Source organism: Panthera onca, chromosome A1 (assembly GCF_046562875.1).
Source record: "Panthera onca isolate mPanOnc1 chromosome A1, mPanOnc1 haplotype 2, whole genome shotgun sequence".
NCBI classification, from domain to species: Eukaryota; Metazoa; Chordata; class Mammalia; order Carnivora; family Felidae; genus Panthera; species Panthera onca.
This window is the reverse complement of record NC_138339.1, coordinates 92,410,593-92,432,453: the sequence shown is the minus strand read 5'-3', so window position 1 is coordinate 92,432,453 and position 21,861 is coordinate 92,410,593. Positions and strand designations below refer to the sequence as shown.

The 21,861-nt window shown below is 37.6% G+C and overlaps 1 protein-coding gene across 1 annotated transcript in view; it reads right to left on the bottom strand.

The window, feature by feature from the left end:
• Positions 1-18,540, bottom strand: part of HAPLN1 (hyaluronan and proteoglycan link protein 1) — a 71,381-nt gene extending 52,841 nt beyond the window's left edge. Inside the window, exon 1 of the mRNA XM_060635432.3 lies at positions 18,200-18,540. The gene's annotated coding sequence lies outside the window, so the exon portion shown is untranslated. The remainder of the gene's footprint in view (positions 1-18,199) is intronic.
• Positions 18,541-21,861: the final 3,321 nt, after the last annotated feature.

Genomic DNA, 21,861 nt, shown 5'->3' with positions numbered 1-21,861 from the left:
TAACCTGATACAACTGTAAGGAGAGACTATCTCTTTATCAGTAATTTATAGAATAACTAGTCAAAAAAACAGTAAACACAAAGAAGACTTGGACACTATAAATCAGCCTGATCTCATTTATATTTTTACAACATTCTATTCAATAACAGTAGAATATACATTCCTTTCATGTGTATACCAGGCATCTACCAGGATTCTACAAGATACTACATTCTGGGCCATAAAATAATTCTTATAAATGTAGAAGGATCCAAGTCATGCACAATATACTCTCTGACCATAGTAGAATTATGTTAGAAATCAATTGCAAAAAGACAGGTGGATACATGGATTAGTGGAACAGGATAGAGATGCAAGAAATAAACCCAAACTTCTGTGGTTAATTAAGCTATGCAAATGAAGCAAGAATATATAATGGGGAGACGACAGTCTTTTTTAATAAAGGGTGTTTGGAAAACTGGACAGCTACATGCAAAAAAAGAAAAGAAAGAAACTGGATCACTTTCTTATAGCATACACAAATATAAACTCAAAATGAATTAAAGACCTAAATCTGAGACCCGAAAACCTAAATCTCCTAAAAGAAAATATAGACAATAATCTCTTGGACATTCCCCTTCGTAACATATTTATGGATATGTCTCCTCAGTCAAGGAAAACACTAGCAAAAATAAACTATTGGGACTACATCAAAAATAAAAGCTTTTGCACAGCAAAAGGAACTATCAACAAAATGAAAGGTAACCTACTGAATGGGAGAAGATATTTGCAAATGATATCTCTGATAAGGGTTAGTAGCTAAAATATATAAAGAACTTCTACAATGCAACACCATAAAACAGCAAATAATCTGATTAAACATAGGCAGATGATCTGAATAGACATTTTTCCAAAGAGGACATACAGATGTTCAACATCACTAATCATCAAGGAAATGCAAACCAAAACAACAATAAGCTATCACTTCAAAATAGTCAGAATGGCTAGTATCAAAAAGACCAGAAATAAGTTTTGGTGAAGATGTAGAGAAAAGGGAACTCTTGTGCACTTTTGGTGGGAATGTAAATTGATGCATCCACTGTGGGAAACAATATGGAGTCTCCTTGAAAAACTAAAAATAGAACCACCGTACGATCCAGTAATTCCACCAGTGGATATTTACCCAAAGAAAACAAAAATACAAATTCAAAATGATATATGTACCACTATGTTTATTGCAGCCTTATTTTTATAATAGCAAGATATTTATTGCATACATATCTGAACATTTTAGCCAATAACAAGTGCTATTTTTATTTTCACCGAAATAAAACCAAATTATACAGTGTCTTTAAAAGTGATTTTTAAAATTGAATATATGATCGGCATCTTTCCATTTCATCAAATCTTCTTTTACATGGATATGGATGTTTATGTGTGTATAAAATATACATGCCAAAAATATTTTAAACAATCATGCATTTTGTATATTTAAGTATGTTTTTATTGTTTTTCTAATAAAACATTGTCATCACATAGCTATAGGTAAATTTTTAGCAATCTAAATTTATTTTCTTAGGCTCAATTCTACAAAGTGAGATTAGTAAGTTAAAGATACATATTCACAAAATTGTGCAACCATTACCATTATCTAATTCTGGAATACTTCATTACTCCTAAAAGAAACCTTATACCTGTGATAGTCACTCTCCATTCTCTGACAACCACAAATCCACTTTCTGTCTGTTTCAATTTATCATATTCTGGACATTTCATATAAATGGAATGATACACTATGTGTTTTTTTTTTTTTTATGACTGGCTTCTTTCATTTGGCATCATGTTTTCAATCTGTAGCATATATAAGTACTTCATTCTTTTTAATAATTCTTTGCATGAATATATCACATTTTGCTTATCCATTTAGAAGTTGATGGCTATTAGGCTTACATTTTCACTTTTTGCCTCTGATGAACAATGCTGCTATGAACATCCATGTACAAGTTTTTGTGTGGACTAGTAATGGGATTGCACTTCACTATTTTACATTCCTACAAACAATGCATGAGGGTTCCAATTTCTCTACGTCCTTACCAGGATAGGTTTTAATTAAACAAATTATTGTCTGTCTTTTTAATTATAGCCATCCTAGTGGGTGTGAAGTGGCATCTCATTTTTTTTATGCTTATTTATTTACTTTAAGAGAGAGAGAGAGAGAGAGAGAGAGAAGCAGAGAGAGAGGGAGAGAGAATCCCAGGCAGGTTCCACATCAGTGCAGAGCCCAATGTGGGGTTTGATCTCACAAACCGTAATATCAAGACCTGAGGCAAAATCAAGAGTTGGATACTTAACCGGCTGAGCCACCCGGGCAGCCCTCATTTTGGTTTTTGTGTTTCCCCAGTGACTAATGATGTTGAGCAACTTTTCATGTGTCTGTTGCTCATTTGTATATCTTCTTGGGAGAAATGTCTATTCAAATTCTTTGCCCATTTTTAAATTGAGTTGTTTTTTTGTCATTGAGTTATAAGTGTTCTTTATATATTCTAGATATGAGACACTTAATAGATGTATGATTTGCAAATATTTCTCCCAATCTGTGTATTGTTCTTTCATTTTCTTGATATTGACATTTGGAGCACAAAGCTTTTTAATTTTGATGAAGCCCAGTTTATCCATTTGTTCTTTGGTTGCTTGTGCTTTTAATGTCATCTCTAAGAGACCACTGCCTAATTCGCGGTCATGAATATATACTCCTCTGTTTTCTTCTAAGAATTTTATAGTTTTAGCTCTTATGTTTAGGCCTTTGATCTATGTTCAATGAATATTGTGTATAGTATGAGGTAGAGGTCCAGACTGATTCTTCTGTATGTGGCTGTTTACTTTTTCCAGCATCATTTGTTGAAAAGAGTATAGTTTCTCCATTGAATTGTCTTGGCACTCCTGTTGAAACTATGCTATTTATTTTTAAGAACTTTTTGCATATTAGGGATACTGCTCTTTTTGTTTTTGGTGCATAATGATGATAAGGTACATCACACTGAATATTTTATATCTGTTTGGTTACTTCAGCTATGGGCTGTGTAGAGAGAACCTTGAAGTAATCAAACAAATGTAAAATATCCAGTGTGATGAGCTTACCTTCAATAAACTACTGAAGGAACATTTTTGTTTGTTTGCTTTTTGGGATTTGGGTTTTTTGGTAGAACTTATTCTTTCTGTCCTCTCTCTCCTTCCATACTGTCCCTTGAAGTAAGCTTCCAATCCCTATTACACTTTGTATCTCAGCCAACAAGCGTGCTTTCCAGCATCTAAACGTAAAGATCTGGCTTTATAAATAAAGATACAGTTTGTTTTTATCTCCATTCACCACTTTTCAATTTGCTATTTAACCAGTTAATAATCCTCCAAGAGCGGAGAATCTTAAAGGAGATTATTATTTTTTTCATCAGGTGTGTCCAAAATATTTTTGGTGACTTCATATGATTACTATCAGGGTAACTTACATAGAGCCTACTCATGCTGAATAACACTCCTTTGGTTGTCCTTAAGGAGCAAAATAGTTCAAATTGTAAATTATCAAGGCCCAGAATGCCTTTGTTTTACTTCAAGAGAAATCCCATGGGCTATATAGAAAGTTGCTCTGCTCTGGAACAATCTTCTTTAATCGAAGGATCCTAAGCATTACACAGAGCACGAATGCAATTATATCAAAATCTCAACTTCACAGGCAGTCAATACACTGCAAGACATTTTGTGTACGCTTAGATAATTTTCAATTGTATAGCAGGGCACAGATGAGGGGAAATGTTTTTATATAGTCCATTCAAACTTGAATTTCCTGTAGTGCTCACCCATGCACCAAAAATTTGGATTTGCAATTCATGAGAACATTCTGATACATAAATGAAATATATAAACAAAGAAAGAACTGATTCCTGATAAATTTCATAGTAAACCAGTCCTGTTCCATAATTTAGGATAATAGGCTTAATTAACAACCAATTTAAAATGTTGATAATAACAGGAGCATAATTTCTATACTTCTACTTTAACATTAGGAGAATGGAACAACTGGAATCCCTTCTGTTGGTTGGTTAAAACACATGCTTTATTTAAAATTACACTTATCTACTACTATGCTGCATAGAAACCAGGATTTTTAAAAAGAGGGCACCCTGGCATTCTAGGTATTGTAGGTATGTCATACCTGAATGGCTTTCTCCCCTTCTGAGGTGGCAGCTACTGGCCTATAGCAAAGCCATGGAATAATTATTATCCAGGAGTCATAGATTGTTTACTTCTGATCCTTAGCATGGACATTTTCATGCTGGTGCAGACAAAGAGGGATGAGGGGAGGCAGTGCATTTTTTTTCACAGAATGCATAGTAACACACATTAAGATCACGTTTTGCTCTATACTGATTTTTTTTTTTTTTAATTTGAGAGAGAGTGTGAGTGTGAGTGTGGGAGGAGCAGAGAGAGAGGGAAAAGAATCCCAAGCAAGTTCTATGCTGTCAGTGCAGAGCCCTTAACTGGGACTCGGCTTGAACTAAGGAACCGTGAGGTCGTCACCCGAGCCAAAGTCAGGAGTTCGATGCTTAATCAACTGAGCTACCCAGGTGGCCCTGCTCTATATCAATTATAGTAAATTGGTATTTTCCTTCACTGTTTAGACCTCAAACTCTTCGAACTATTTTGTTTTATGTTTGGGCAATCAATGCATTACCATGAATGATTTCACTATGAGACCAAGCTAGGTTTCAATTTTTGACATAACCTAACCTTTTATGGGATGCAGATGTTTAAATGATGATGCACTGTTCTTCTCATTCTGCCATCTGAAGATTAATTTGAAATAGTAATAATACATAATGAGATAGTCACAATAAAGGAGTACAGAAGATCAATGCCTTCCATTTTGAAAATAAAGTTTTTCAACTCTGCATTGACATTTATTTTCCATTTTTCTGGTGCACCAGCTATTTGTTTAATAAAAGGAGACCTTTCCAGTGACAAGGACATTATCTTACTCATTTCTATAATTCTGTGAGCACTATCAATCAGGAGGTTTGCTTTCAAGTCATGGTAATACAAATTGGGTTTTTCCTTTCAGTCATAGACTTCCAAGGCTCAAAGCCTGTACGTGGGCTATAAAGCTAATACTAAGAGTGATTGCAATGTGGCTTAGAAGCTAGAAGAAATAAAAGGATCTGCAGAGTTTGGAATGATGTGCCCCAAATAATAAACTTTTATAGAACAAAACGTACTGTTTTGCATTTAGAAATAAATTGCCGAAATACGAACTAGGAAGATAATAAACTTATTCAAGGTAGCTTCACAGGACAAAACTAGAACAAATGGATGACAGTGAGAAAAGTTGATTTCGCACAATGTCAGCAAGAACTTTTTGGTAAGTCCTCTCAAAGTGAAACGAATTGCCCTGCAAAATACATAGTGCTTTCTGAGGCTGCAGGTGTTGAAGTAGATCAACAAATTATATCACACAAGGGATTCCTGTGGTGGGTGGAACACTGGAACAGATCAGGTTCTTTGAACTCTGATTCAAACCTTTCAGGTTTGAATCTGATCTAACCTTTCAGGTCAAAAGTCTTAAGAATATCAGGTGGATAAAACAGTCCATTAACAAGGAGGCTATAAATGAGTGACAGACATGTCAATAATTAATTACAGCATAAATACATAGAAAACTGTGCTACGTAGAGTAATGGTGATGCAAATAAAATACTAAGAGGGAACTGAGACAAAAGTGACTAATTTCAGCGGGCAGGCGGTACAATGTAAGGTTGCCTGGAGGAAGTGTTCTGTTAATGATCCTATTGGGAGCCATAGTTCAGGAGGGAGGGATCAAGGGTAAGCAATTCCTGCCTGAGAGAAGTCAAGGAGCAAAGGGTGAAAGAACTGCATGAATGTTTGGGAAGAAAGATCTGGAGAATGAAGTCTGGAGACTGTCATTGTCATCATCTTTGTGATAAGTTTGCATTTACTTTAGCTACCAAGATCTGCCTCTTGGTGCCTTAGTTACAATATTGTAAACTATCCTATATAAATCATAAACTTTATGATCATTCTATTGATTTCCTCTTTGTAATGTAAAATAACATTGGAGAGTGATAAAGTTACAAAGTTAGGAAGCTTCTTCCCTCAGAAGGAAAAAAAAAAGTAAATAATGTTTTAAATCTTAGACCTAGTCTGATCTGCTTACAAGATCCATCGGGTCCCAATTTCGGGTCAAATAGCTGTAAAATTCATGTGGCAGTTTATTTTTAGCCATACTCTATTTATTGAGTTCCATCTTTTAATTGTTCTCTTTAGAATGTTTTTCTGAGCATCTGATGTTTGCACTTTCTACTTTTTTGACAACAAAGTATCCCAGATAACCAAAATAAATACATAAATAACATTAGATCATATTACAGATGGATATGAACCTCCCAAACGTGTCCATAATTTTTCCTAAACAGCAATACGACTGGACGACATCTGAAAACAGACTGCAGGAACTGAGTCACCACTAAGTCTCAGTATCTCAGTTTAGCTCCTTCAGGGAACTGATATCTCTCTGATACCCTTCAAGCCCTCTGGGCTCAAAGACTTTGCTCTCTCAGAGAAAGTAGGCTCAGCAGATAAGAGCCACCCAGTCAAGCCAACCTGCTGACTTTGGGCATTTTCTAATGTGGAAAAAAAAAAAAGGCAAAATTTCCAGCTGGCTAATTTTGCTATTTGTTAGTCTACCTGAAGCCTTTTATTGCCAGAACATATTAACAGTCTTTGTTGTTGTCAGCAGTTTTTTATGTCCTGTGCCTGGGTGTGGGTTGTTGGTTTTTTGTTTTTGTTTTGTTTTGTTTTTTGTATTTATTCTGTTGTGGCTTTGTAGTATTTCTTGAATTTGTGACATGGACAGTCACAAGCTATTTTTTCAAATGTTTACTTTTTTATTTTTAAGAGAGAGAGAGAGACAGACAGAGTGTGAGGGAGGGAGGGGCAGAGAAAGAGGGAGACACAGAATCCAAAGCAGACTCCAGACTCTGAGCTGTCAGCACAGAGCCCAATGTGGGGCTCAAACCCACCAACTGAGAGATCATGACCTGAGCTTAATAGACTGAGCCACCCAGGCACCTCACAAGCATTTATTTCTAAAACATTGTTTCTGCCCCACTTGCTGTTTCTCCTTCTGGGATGGATGGCAATGTCCCCAATGCCCAGAGATGTTTTGCTCTCCTTTCCCCACACACCTAGCTTCCCAAGCCCCAGTACTTTTTCCCCTTCTTCTCTTAGGTTTCAGTCTGCTTCTTAGTGTCATTGTTGCTTTTCAGAACTATTTTCCATTTACTAATTATCTCTTCAATGTGTCTCAACTTTTCAGAAACTCCTGGATTGAGTTTTTAATTTTAGTTATTAGTATTTAATTATTAATTGTTCTCCCAGTTTTAGAATTTCCATTTGAATGCTCTTTTTTTGTTGTTGTAGTTTCCAGTTCTTTGGCAAAATTCTCTCAGAGTCTAATTTCTTAAACATATTACTCACATAAAATCTGTATCTGATAATTTTAATATTTAGATCTCTTATTGATCTGTTTCTATTTTCTGTTTTATTACCTGGATTTTTTTGATTGTTTCTTTTTTTTAATGTTTTTATTTTTGAGAGAGAGAGAGGGAGAGAGAGAGAGAGAGAGAGAGAGAGAGAGAGAAGGAGACAGCAACAGTGTGAGTGGAGCAGGAGCAGAGAGACACACACACACACACACACACACACACACAGAATCTCTAGCAGGCTCCAGGCTCTGAGCTGTCAGCACAGACCCCAATGTGGGGTCGAACCCACAGACCACGAGATCACAACCTGAGCCAAAGTCCTATGTTCAACCCACTGAGCCACCCAGGTGCCCCTTTGCTTGTTTGTTTTGGTCCTTTGGGCCTGCCATCTGGTATGCTGCGTAACTGTAGATGAGAAGAGGTGAAGCTAGAAAGGTAAGCTAGCACTGGTCCCTGAGAACCTTGCAAATGATATTAAATAATTTGAACTTAATGTTCACAGTAATAGAAAGGTGTTGAAGAGGTTAAGCGGGCAACTTTTTTCAGATTCACACTTGAGAAACACTAGCTTCTGTGTGGGAGAGTGCATTAGAAAGTAACAAGACTGAAGAGGCAGACACCAATGGGTAAGGTTTGCAGGAATTTAGACAAGAGGGGATGGTCATGGAAGGTAGGGTTTATGCTAATTGAGATAGAAAAGGAGATATTTATGGGATAGAATCAACATGGTGACTCTGTTTTTGTAAATAGAATGGAGAGAAAACAGTATAATTTACTACACTAGATAAAACTGGGAGCAGTTCAAATTTCAGAGAAAGAAAATGTATCAAAAGAAATCATTAGTGACTCTGATGAGGAGCGTTCCACTGGAGTAGTTGAGGGAAAAAGCACATTGTTGTGAGTTGAAAAGTGGATGCGGTGAAAGGGTAGAGAGTGACCACATGTAATTAATTCATGAAGCTTGGCTCTGATGGGAAGAAGAGAGATTGGTAGATAGAATGTATGTGAGATTATGGAGAGTTATATATTTTTAAGACAAAAAGTTATGACCATGGTTAAATGCCAATAAATAGGAAGAAATAACCAGAGTGGAGAGGTTGAAGATACAAGAGAGAAAAACCTTAATTAATCGGGACTGTTTCTGAGAAGAGGATATGGGATCTTGAGCTCAGGGTGCAATGTCTGCCTTAGACTCTTAGAGGTAAAGCATACCTTTTTTTTTTTTTTTCTTCTTTCCCTAATAGAAAGGAAAAGAGAATCTATGGAGGTGCTGGTAGTCAAAAACAAGTTTTGGTGGCAGAACAGTGACAAAATTCTTTCCAGATGGCTTCTATTTTTAGTATGAATTAGGGAGGCTTAGATATCTGCTACAGGGCGTTCAAGAAACAGAAAACCTTTAAGAAATCTGATAGAACTGCCACATAGCATTAAAGATCCATCTGAGGTCAGATATGATGATCTGTGGTCCAGATATGATGACCCATTATGCAAGGTGTTAGGAGGTTTTCCTAGCAGTCCCCAGCAATTTGGAGCAAGTATAGAAGAGGTAGGCTGTTAGATTTTCCTGAAAAAGCATTTCTGGCTGGTGGGTCCCTCTGTAGACAACAGGTCAAAGACACTGAGAATGTTGGCAAGCTGATGGACAACAGAAGAGAAAGCAAAGGGTGAGGGAGCAAACAGGTAGAAGAAAGACAGGAAGTCTGGGATGGAAGTTTCAGGTCAGTTTGATGGACCGGTTGTCCAAAAGTCCAGACATTCTTGTTAGGATGACTGGGATGATGACAATTTTTGACTTATGTATAAGAAAACCAGTTTGCTTGAGGCAGTCTTGATTTATATTACTTTGCTGGAATAATTAATAAGTCACCTTACTAATTTCACCTTCAAAGTGTTCCCGGTTGGCTAATAAATTATATGGCCTTGGTATCTATGTAGAATTGGAATGGACCAGGCTTGGTAGAAGGAAGATAATGAGTTCAAGTATGGACATGTTGAGTTCAACTAGTTTAAGGGAAATTCAGGGTGAAAGGTCAAGTAAACTTTACATGCACATACAACCAAAATTCTATCATAAAACATAAAAGTACTAAATGACTTCTAATTTATTATCTTAAGAATGATATACTAATTTGCAGACAATAAACTTCTAGAAAATATTTGCATTAAAAATTTGAAAGCCCTTTCGAGGTATAAAAATAAATGACATTTTTTGGTAAAATGAAAAACATTAATCACCTGAGGAATAATTTTAACATTGACCAAATGGTAAATGGACTGAGTTAAGTTGAATCATACCTCAAAACATCACAAGGTGGCAGCACAACTACAAAATGACATAGTTAAGAAGAGAAAAGATCCCTTTCATCTATTTCTGCAGTTAGAATATTTGGGAGTTTATACCCATTGTACATGCTTGTATGAACGTATGCTTTTTCATTTAAAAATAATTGCTTGTTTTATCATTATTGCTGACTTGCAAAAGTGAAAATTAAAAAGTTTGTTTTTAACATGTACATTATTTTATAACATTTTACATAGACCAAAACACATTACTAATATACATTATGTCATTTTTATAACTGTTGGTGTATAGGCTATATATACGAAACACCATAGTTATAAATGTTTTATAAATTTGCATCAATTGGTATATTGTAGTTAGACAATTTTATTTCGATGATCTTTTTAATACATTTAACTAGTGAAAATAAATTCAGTAACTTCATTTGGTGACTTTTAGAGGGAAAGTGTTCAGAAGTCTCATGGAGAAACTCTTGTTTGCCATATTCTAGTAGTAAGAACTTCAAGTGTAGGGTAGGGTTATCCAATTTAGTCAATGAAAAATACAGGACACCCAGATAAATTTGAACTTCAGATAAACAACAAATAATCTCATTAGCATAAGTATGTACCATGAGATCTTTGAGACATACTTCTACTAAACATTATTCAGTTATCCTTTGGTTTTTATATGGCAGCCCTAGTGGGGAGGACAATGGGAGGGAGAAGAACTGGGGCGTGGGGGGGGGAGCAAATTGCTGGAAAAACCAGAGAAATCCAGGATTCTGGGCTCCAAATCTGATCTAAGATTTGGAAGTCTTCAAGATCAAGGAACTAGGAAAATAATTATAAATGGACCTGAACTAGGCTGCATTCTGTGGCGAACTCATTTGTATGTTAAGCTAAACAACATGGGCTAAGGTTAATCAAGTACTCTGGTGAATTACCATCTACACCACACATTGATTACTGATCTTTAAACAACAAAATGCAACAACATATATTTAAAGTTAGCTCAGTATCAGACAAAATTGAATAAATAACTACAATTCAGACATTTTGGGGTCTTACCCATGTTCAGAGTTATCATTATGAAAATCTGTCATTAGAGTATCAAGGCTCGGAAATACCATTTTAATTTCATTTAATTTAAAACATGTCTGGCACCTTCTATACGCAGAGGACTGACTAAGACTCTGAGACATAAGGATTAATAACACACTGATGTTATCCAACTCAGTGGACATTTATAATTAATAAAGTAAGAGTTAAAATCACACATGATGGCAAAACTCATTCTTACCAATTTTTTCCTGGGTTTCAGTTCATGGTCAGCTGTTTTCCCCTTTGTTCTTCCCTGGGATGATGTCCTTCCCTCTTCTGTATGATTTTCAACTACCATTTTAATACTAAAGACTTCCAAATCTATTTTCAGCCATGAGTTCTCTCCTGTGCTTAAAATATATACATTCAACTCACATGGGTTCTCCACTGTCCTGTCAGTCTTTCCTAAATTAGATTCACAATATTCTTCAAGAAACCTTTATTCTTCCTTTATTCTCAATCTTAGTCTATTGCATTTCTCTTCATGTTATCGTCTGCCCTTGAAAAAGTCACACTATCCTTGACTTCTTTCTTTCATCCAATAAATGCATCCTTTTTAGACCATGCCTACACTGTTCCAAAGCCTCTCTAAACTCATTTCCAGGCTTTAGTCTTGCTTTTCTTAAATTTAGAGATTTTTTGAAATTATCAATTATTTCTACTTACATTATTCATTTTATACCGATTATTATTATTTAAATCTGAGAAGATTTTATGCACTTAACAACACTGAAAGATGGGAAGAAGACTAAAAAGGAAACAAAGAGTCAGGGAATGGCCTGAGGTTGGGAAGTGTTCAGACATCTGGAACATAGGCATTTGAGATAAAAGGCCAGGAGATGAAGAAAGCCCCGTGTTCTGCACTGTACTGTGCATTGACAACAACAGTAAGCATTTATAGGGCACCTACTGAATGTGAGCATCTATATCTTCTAGCTGGGTGAATAATGCAGATAAATGTTCCTTTTCCTCTAGGCTGCCGGGAAGAAAGGGAAGGAAACGGGACTTTCTAAATCTGGGTTATCTGACCTGGCAATTTAAAAAGTGGTGAGCATATCTTTATATAAGAACAGATAGTATCTAACAGGACTAGCAAACTATGGTAGCATAATCCAAGGAATGTAATCAATGAGAACATAAATCTGAAACAACCAATAAAATATGACTATTGTTATACTGTATGTTAATTAAACATAAAACGGGAAAGAATTTACACAAATGACTATGATTAGTGCTTCTTATATAAAGCCAAAGCAAATGTTCAATTTTTTTCCTGTAGTTAGTTTTCCAGAATCTAGAATCAGCATCAATGTCAAAATTTCTCTGTAGCTAATCATAGTTAGGTACCTGAGCATAATTTAAAAGATATTGACTTTGACCCATCTTTTCAACATGAGGGCTCATTCCTATGCTTGCCCTACACGTATTTCATCTTCTTCCCTCAGCCCCTTCACTTAGAGGAGTCCTTGGACCAAGTATGTGGATTCCTGTTGCTCTTTCCCTCTATACCTGGACATTCAGGGTGACCTAAGGGCTCAAAGAGTAGAACATAAGAAGCTCTAGGTGCCCTCTTTGTCCAGGGGCAGCGACCCAAGTGCTGCAGAGGACGTGAGGGCAGGTTTTGGCAAAGTAAAGGGATGGGCTTTGGAAGCCCCTCCAGGTAGGAGAGGGGAAACTTGGTCTGGGCAAAGCTCTGGGAAGAGGATGAAAGGACAGATTGATCCGGCTCAGCTGAAAGGAGCCAATCATTAACAGAATCCAACATCCTTCAAGTTTCTAGAAATGGGCCTTGAGGGAGTCCCTCTAGCCTCACACACGGAATGGGGTAACTGAGAGATTGAAGACCATGGAGGACTAAATCAGCTTAATTACACCCTTTGGTGTAAGGATAGGAAGGCCCCCAAATGTTTGAAATTCTTTTTACAGAAAACAAAACATTTGCTTTAGGGACATAAAAGGCTTGAAATGTAAATGCATGAGTGAAACTCATTCACACTGAAGTGTAATCAGTCAGTCAAGAAATCAATAAACCAGAGAAGTATCAGATCTTCCGGAGTGGGGGTAGAGAGCAGGAGTCTCACTTTATGAGGTAGAGGCGAGGTGGAAAGTTTGGATAAAGGCAAAGAAAAGAGACCCAGGAGACTATGAAGCCAAACTTCACCTACGTGGCAAATTTTACTAGTGATTCATGATGTGCGTCCATCTGTCTTCTCCACTAGCTTGTGAACTCCTTGAGCCAATTACTGTGCAACCCCTAGTATGGTGCCTGGTGCAAATGGTAAGCACTACATCATCTTGTGCTCAATCTGAATTTAGCTGCAAACTGGCAGACAGCAACTGTGTGCAAATGAGTTTTTGCTTTTCCTGTCCATCCAAGCAGACGGATTATTGGAACCCTAGCCCTCCTGGAGTTCTGGAGTGTCAGAGCTGCCCTCCCAGGCCCATCTGTGCCCACACAACCGAATAAAACAAAGCTCTTATCCACTCAGCTAGATAGCAAATAAGGAAAATGATTTTGAAGATGTATGCCCCAAATTCTCTTAATATAAAAACTATGAGGCTAGAATTTTTTAGTTGTTTCTGTTTCTCAGTATACCTTAGGATCCTGTGCATTTTAGATTCATTATCATTAATTTTGACTTTCTGATTTTTTTAGAATGAATTTTCATGGAAGGGTCCCAGCACATATTGCTAGCATAGTACCGGGCAAATAGCAAGTATTTGATAACTTTTCATTGAATGAACAAAATGAATGCAAGAATGATCAAATGAAGTGATCCCCAATTCAAAATAAGAGAGTCAAAATAAGAAAAAATCAGACAGTGTAGGTGGAGACTGATCCAAGATATCCATGAAACTTTAAAAGTTTAGGAAAATCCAGATTCACCATAAAAATAATTTGAATTTTATTTAACTTAATTGGATTTTATTCAATACAGTAAATGTAACTGGAGGATAGTAATTGGAATTTAGTAACAAATCAAGTGATTTGTGTTCCCTGTAGGGAAATTTCTATGGCTTCCAAGACTGAGAACCAACCCCTGAACTGTAGTCAGTTTTCTGTCACTTTTATTTTGTGAGTTTGTTTTGTTTGTTTTTGTCTTGCCTTGTTTTGCAAATGGCCTCCTGGCCTTCTAGCAACCCCTGCCACCCCTATATCAGGTGTCACTCTCCCACCCCCCGTTAGACTATAAAATAGAATAGAAGCTCAAAATAGTCCAGCACCATTTGATATTTTAAACAAATCCTGGCTTTATCTGAACATGACTAGGAAGCCTTCAATCCCAGGAGCCTTCTCATCTCCATCACCAGGAGAAGCCATTCTGTGGACCTACTACTTATGATATAGCTGAGAATGCAGTAGCAACAGAGCATTTCAGAGAGCTTGACTGGGTCTTTCTCATAAACTCTAGTATCCTTAAGTCATCTGAAATCATTAATGACAATTTTGTAATCCATGTTTGAATTTCTTCTTTCACGGCCTCTGACTTTTAGGTGCTTAAACTACAAGTATGGGATTCATTCTAAATCACGAGGATGGTCAGAGGAAATTGTTAACAGAATGGTTTGTTTCTGGTGGATAACAGCTTATTGGAAATAAGAATTAAGATCATATGCCTTATTTTACATGATTGATAGTGTTTTCAGCCACCACTTCTGATCAACTCAGGCTATAATTTTGTGGAATTAATGAAAAAGGACTTAATGAGAGGCTGTCCTTCTTTCACCGTGTAGGTCTCACTGCCATACACAAAACCGAAGTCCCCTGAATAGGGAACTTCCATTCCACACCAGCATGCCCTAACTCGATATGTGGATGACACCTCTAGAGCTCAGCAAGTAACAAATTAATCATTTTTTTCTTACTGAGGCATTTTACCTTCTAATGTGAATTTCAGAACTTGTCTTGATTAATGTCAGTGTGCTGAACACTGTTGCCATTAAGTCATAGATCTTGCAAAAAGCCAATTGGAATAATAATTCATGTATCTCCTGGAGAAAAGGTTTTCTAAATTCTCAATGCAGTATTCTGATGGATTAATCTATGCCTTCCTGATGCTCCTTTCAAACACTGGCTTTCCTGGCAATAGTTCTTTTTTTAGGATTTTTTCTATTATGTCAATTTAATGAAAACAATGTTCCTACTTCAAAACTGCATATGAGCAACAGGTATCGAAGACGTTGTTCTACATGAATTATTAGTGTTTGAGGGCAATATTCTGTACAATATTCCTCCAGGACCCCCAAACAAATTTTACTACTATCCTTTTACATTTAATGAAAAAATGTCTAGAGAATATGTAATAATATATGCTAGTATATGTGTGCTAGTCTTTTAATCTAGTATTTATTTACCCATTTAAACTCAGTAACACTGAACTTTACAGAAATATATTTCCATGTGAGAAACAGTGATTCCAGACAGAAATATATTTTCATTTGAGAAAGAGTGATTCAAGATTCCAACTCTCCAGTCCTCTCTTGAGCTAGGTAGGTCATGACATCCTTCTACAAAACACATCCTGTGTTGGAAGTGAGTTACAGTTATTAAACTATATCCTCATGGAGGCAGAAAGTTGATGGTAAATTACCCAGTAAAGATTAAGCTGATTTTAAATGCAACCACTGGGAATTTAATCAACTGTTAAGTGGTGCCTTGATTTTTAAATTATATGAAAGTCACTTACTGTATTTTCTACTCTGAGCTCCTACCCCAACATCTGGCATACAGTTAGTGTTCAGTGTCAACCCAATGGAAGTCTCAGATTTTTTTTAGGGAGAGAGGCTGGTGAAAAAAAAACCCTTCTTTGACTCATCCACTAGGTGGCACACAGGGACCGTACTTCACACACAACCATCACAGAGTCTACCTTTCATGGTGTAAATAAAGAGCTGCATTATTAATTTATGCTATCACGGCCACTCTACACCTAATATTTGCTTAACCAGCTGTTTCCTCTAATTCTCCTTAAACACTATTGATTAAAATCCTAAGCATATTCAGGGTTCCATCCCTCCCCATTTTCCTCCAACAATATTTTGTTACCTTTAAATAACAAACTAAGTACATTTAAATAGCACAAACCAAGTACCATGGTTACTAATAATGAATCCAGGATGTTGGAAAATCAACTAAAGGCAACAGAAGACTCTGATGTAAAAGTTATTTTCAAATTTGCTTTGCATTTTGTTGGAATTTTAATTGGTGGAATACCATTACCTTAAAAATGTAATCTGGAAAATAAAACATGCATGGGAAACACGCAAAAGGAGATGAAAAGAAAGCTGGCACTAGCATTTTCTGGAAATGAGAGTTATTTTCTGAACATGATTCGCGTTCATTTTTCCTGAAACAAAGTACAGTGTTACCTTAAGATTCAAAGACTTCTTCAACTCTTCAGAAAATACCAGCATTCCACAACCAAGATGTTAAAAGGCAGGACCGTTCCGTAAACCATCTACACATAAAGTATCTTTCTGCATATTCCGCCAAATGTATTTATCCTGGATGTGTTACTTGCTCCCAAAGGAAGGAAGAGGAAGTGAAACTACTAGGGATATAATGAATTGATTCTTCTCTGTGAAAGTCTCTTCAGTACTTCTAAATTACAGTGTCCGTCATTCCTCTGAAAGACAGGGCCTGCTGACAATAAATAAATGGCTCACTTTATAAGAACATGATGCGCTCCTCTTTCTTCTTTTCTCATGGAAAGCCCAGGCCCACTGGACACTTCTGTTTGGAATACTGGCTTCTGGGCATGTTCTCCCAGGGGGCCAGTGATCTTTTAAGTTTGTTGGTTTTCTCTTGCTCATTTAATTAAGCTTAAAGAAAATTACTTCTACTTATCTATTTTCTCCCATTTTTAAGCTGTTTACAATTTTGTGAAGAGGTTACCAAAAATGTAACGTCAGCTCTTAGCTTAAACAATTAAATTATTAAGAACAGATAGCCCCCAAATGACTAAAGACTAATAAATGTTCAATAGACCTCTGGCATACATTGTATTTTACTGAATGGAATTGAAAACTTTTTTATTAGTAGAAATAAATGCAAATGAGGATAAAAACTAATGTAAGAATCAAGAACTATCACACTAAAAGTTATCCAAAAAGAACTTGTATGATATATTTGTGGTACAACAATATTCCTATTTTATGATTCCATTAAAATATTGAAGTCACTGGAGTATGTATAAAATTACTGCAAAATTTAGTACACTGAAATAATCAAATAGAATGATTACCAGAAACTACATTTGTAATGAATAAATATTACATTTCACTTAGAAATTAATTCACAGGCTTTATTTCTTAAGAACCGTTAGCTTCCAAGAAGCCAGCCAGTATGTTTGATTTTATGACATCACGCTGGAACATGTACAGGAACACTTTCCACCCTAAAAATTCCCAAATGTACTAGCCACTTTGTGTATTTTTCCAGTGATAAATGAAAATAAAATAACTTATTTTCAAAGTAATAAACCATCTCATTTTGAACACAACAGTCAAATTCAATGGAAGAAAACAACTTCATTTAAGCCCCAAAGTGTTCAGATTTGCTTAGGGTGGTGAACAGTCTCAATACATGAATCGTTTAACCAACTTTTAAAAGTAATCTTAATAACTATGACTTTAAAATATTTTGCAGTGCCTTAAAATTATCTAGCAACATCATTCTATATATGACACACATAATTCTATAATCTTCATTTCACAATTAATCGGAGAAACTGGGAACAAAACTGGTAACACCTCAAAGATTATCAATCTAACAGGTATTACCTACATGATTGCCGTATCTTTCTTTTCCACACAAACTTATATATTCCCTAAAATAAAACTCATAAGTCTGGAATGGTCATTCCCATTCCTCAGCATTTCCTTCAATCTATACTATCTTTTTTTTTTTTTTTTTTTATAATTTCAGGTGCTATAAAAATGCTTGTTGAAACACAGATGGAAAAGCCAAGAGTTGGAAACCACATGCCTACCAGATTTATAGTAGCACTAGCAAAACCCAGGATACTAGAGTTAATCCTTACCCCAAAGTAGACTGAACTTTTTTTATTGCACTTCAGCATTTTGTCTGACAATATGACTCTTCAAAAAAAAAAAAAAAAAAAAAAAAAAAAAGTGGAGATGTCATGTTAAACCCAAAAGAAAATTAAAGAAAATAAGAAAAATTGTTTTAATGTATATATACATCATAATATGTATTGCTCTCTGAAATCTTAAAGGCACAAGGTTTGAGAGGAAGAGTGAAAAATTTATGGAAGTTTTACCTTGTCCTGAAATCCAGAAGTTCAGATGCTCTCAAGTCCTGCTGAGGTTGGAGCCTGGAGATCAAGTGAAGCTAGCGCTCTTTCTCCTCACCTTAAGTTTGTCTCTGGGCAAGTGTGTGTGTGTGTGTGTGTGTGTGTGCGCAGAATGTGTCTTTGTGGCGCTGGATGGCAGAGGTCCTGGTCCTGGGAAGAAGGAGGCACTTTCTCACCAAGAGCAGAAGAAAAGCAAAGCGTCACCAGGAAAGTTTTCCTCCCAGATCCCCTAATTACAGCCTAACGTGCACTTCATGCAAACTTCAGGGAGGAAGGGAGGGGCAGCTCTGTGCCCAGATCTTGTGAAACAGCAGCTTCTTAGATGACTTTCCACTCTGCTCAGATCCCTGAGTATCCCGCTCAGGGGTTCAGGGAAAGCAGCAGCTACAGGCGCAGCCCCCACCCACACCACACCTCCTGAACTCTCACCACTCCTAGATCTGTACAGAGGGGCTGGAGTAAGGGGTCTGGAGGATGGTCTATGGGGCAGCAGTGTGAGACAGAAACTCCAGGACAGTGCATTTTCGCGCGCGCTAGCGTGTGTGTGTGTGTGTGTGTGTGTGTGTGTGTGTGTGTGTTTGCCTTGGTTAAAAGAAAAATCCAAAGGTAGAAAAGGTCCTGGCTTTTCCACCTCCCTCTCCCCAAAGTAGATCTAGGGTGAATAGGTAGAGAGGCAATCATGACAACAGGAGACAAAATTTCATAAACTGGAGGTACCCGTCCACCCAAATTGCAAGAAGTGTATTTTCTTGTTAACTGGACTCAGTTATCAATCTGGGTTTGACTCTCCCTTAACAAACAACTGCTATTGTATCCTTGGATGACAGAGCTCAAAGAACCTGGATTTATTTATGGAGTGAGGAATGCGAGGGGCAGACGAGATGGGTGGGGTTGGCTTATGGATCCATACCCAGGATTAGAACCAGATGGGCACAGGGTGCGCGCGCGCAACACACACACACACCCCTAAAATAACCACTGGGGAAGATGCTGGGACACGCGGGAAAACGCCTCCTGAACAAACAGACGTTTATTTATAACTCCTGGGAGAGTATATAGGTCCATTGATTCCCGCCTTGAGTAACCAAGGGTTTTGGAGAGGAAATGGCTTCATATTTCAATAACAGAGCCACCTTTGATGGAGCCTAGGAGGGGAAAAAAAGAAACACACCGCAGGAAGCAAACGGCTGTTGAAGCAGCCGGGAGGGAGCGGGGTTGGCCCGGGGATGAGGACAAGCAAACAAGCCTGAGGGGCTCCGGGCCAGCGAGGAGGCGAGACGTGGGCTGGCCCGCCCGAGAGCCCGGGGGTGCAGGGCACCGTGGGCGCGGGGCGCTGGGAGGCGTCCAGGGGCTCGCGGCCTCATGCCGGCTCTGGCCCGAGGGCCGGGGAATGTGCAGGCTGGACTGACTGCGGGCTCTTCACGACCACCGCTGCAGCCCAGCTGGGGCTCTCGTGGGGCGGGGAGACCCGTGGGGCAGAGGGTCCGGCGGGGCCGAGGATTGATGAGCAGAGGGATTGGCGCGGCTGGGGGACTTGCGGGCAGATGAGCTAGTGGAGTGGCGGCGTCAGTGGGACACAGGCGCAGTGAGGCAGGGACGTCCGCGGGGCAGGTGACTCGCGGGGCAGATGAGCTGGCCGGGCGGGGGGACGAGGGCGCGGGCAGGGCAGGGCAGGGCAGGGCAGGGCGAGAGGTCTGAGCTGCGCCCGAGGCGGCGAGCGGCGCTATTGTCTCAGAGATAAAGTCTAAGCCTAAACCGCTGTGGTGGCTTCCCCTTTGGAGAGAGGCGGGAAAGAGATCTTAAAATAAATTAAAAAAAAAAAAAAAAAATCACCCCCCCCCCCCCCCCCCCCCCCCCCCGCGCCATCCCCAAGCTTTCCCTTGACGTATTTCACTGATTCTTGCCCCAGACTCGTCGTCCTTGCCATTCAGGTGCTTGGTAAATTAACACGTGCCTCTTGGAAAGATTTTGTTCCAAAAACAAACCCAACACCCATAAATCCTCACTAAAAGAAGACAGTTATATTCAAACTGAAATAATTAAAAATGAATCTCCCAACAGCCAATCCAACACCTTTCTTGTACAGTCGTTCCAAAACCTCGGAAAGACGCCGTTTTAGTCATTTTTTTCTATTTCTCCCCACAGAAAACAGGCCGCTAAAGGTTTTGCGATTTTATGCTGTTAATTTAATGGCTATTGAGACAGCTGTTATAGTGTAGGCCCCCACATTAACTGCCAATAAAAATAAGATACCTCTCTGCTTTTCAATCATGAGAAGAGTTTTTGTGCCATTTCCTGTAAATGTTCATGATGATCCGTATTTTAAGGAACATAAAGGAATTAGACTTAAAAACAAGTATCTTACAATTTTTATATCAAAGCTTCATAACGATGGCGAGGCTGGTAGTGTGTGGTTATGAAACCGTGTAAAGAGAGCTTAGACCCTAATCTTGTTCTTTCAGCTTAAAAACCTAATTTCTGGGAGTTGCTTGGAGAGTCCATCAGATGGGCTGGCCCATGCATGGCACTTGTTCCCTTTATGTTGTGGTCTGCTCCATGAATTTATTCTCTTCAGAAATTGTCTGTTAGGCACACAAGACCATCTGTTTTGCGATTTGGTTGGATCGCAGTGAGTTCTTCTAGAATTTTTGTTTGTTTCAGTCTCAGGTACAACCCCACCAAGTGAGATAAGCTTCAAGAAATAAGGACAGCTACTTACCTCTACTGTTCCAGACAAGAGTTATCCTACCCTTATTTCCTAGCTCCCTTTCCAAGTTACCTAGTTACTAGTCTTTGTTAAAAGATCTCCAGTATTTTTAATCACAGATACTTAAACTGCCAAAAGTGTGTGTTTTAAGCCTTATTCAGACTTAATTTGACATTATATACATTTCCATTCATTTTTGATTTCACATATTTTAGTAATTATTTAAAATTTACACTGGAATCAGCTTTAAGAATCTTAAAAATATTTTTATGTTTAAGTTAATTAATATTCATCTAAATAATGCTTTATAGAGGTAGACATTACTTTGATCTGTTACTATGATTATGCATCAGGGCAAAGTCATATTAATAAATTTTGGTTAAAAAGTCTAATTAAGGAACTAACTAACTAAATTCAAATCTATTTCATGACCAAATATTTTGTGAAAGTATAAGTTGTGAAAAAAAATGGAAGACCCAAATACTTGCATTCTGTGTATGAATCTTCTAATTATTAACATTAGTAATTCATGTGGAAACACATGCTTTTCATGGCATATTGAGGTTTTTTTGGTTTTGTTTGGGGAAGGCAGGGCAACCAGCTTTTTAACGTTTTAAGAAAAGCCAAATCTTTTCTCCAGTATTAATTTTTAAAACGACTATGTGCTTAAAATGTATGTCAGGTTCTACCTTAAGTTACTTGGCTAGTGCTCGCGATACAAAACCTAAAAATCAAAATTGAAAATCCAGGCCAGTGCGAGGAAAAGCAAATACAAATTTAGAGCTAATGGACACACACACACACACACACACACACACACACACACACAAATCAGCACATTTTGAAAAGATCTTGTTTAGCATGGTGCAAAAATACTTTTTAAGAATAAATTAGGTCAGGATGGTGTTATAAAATGTAACTT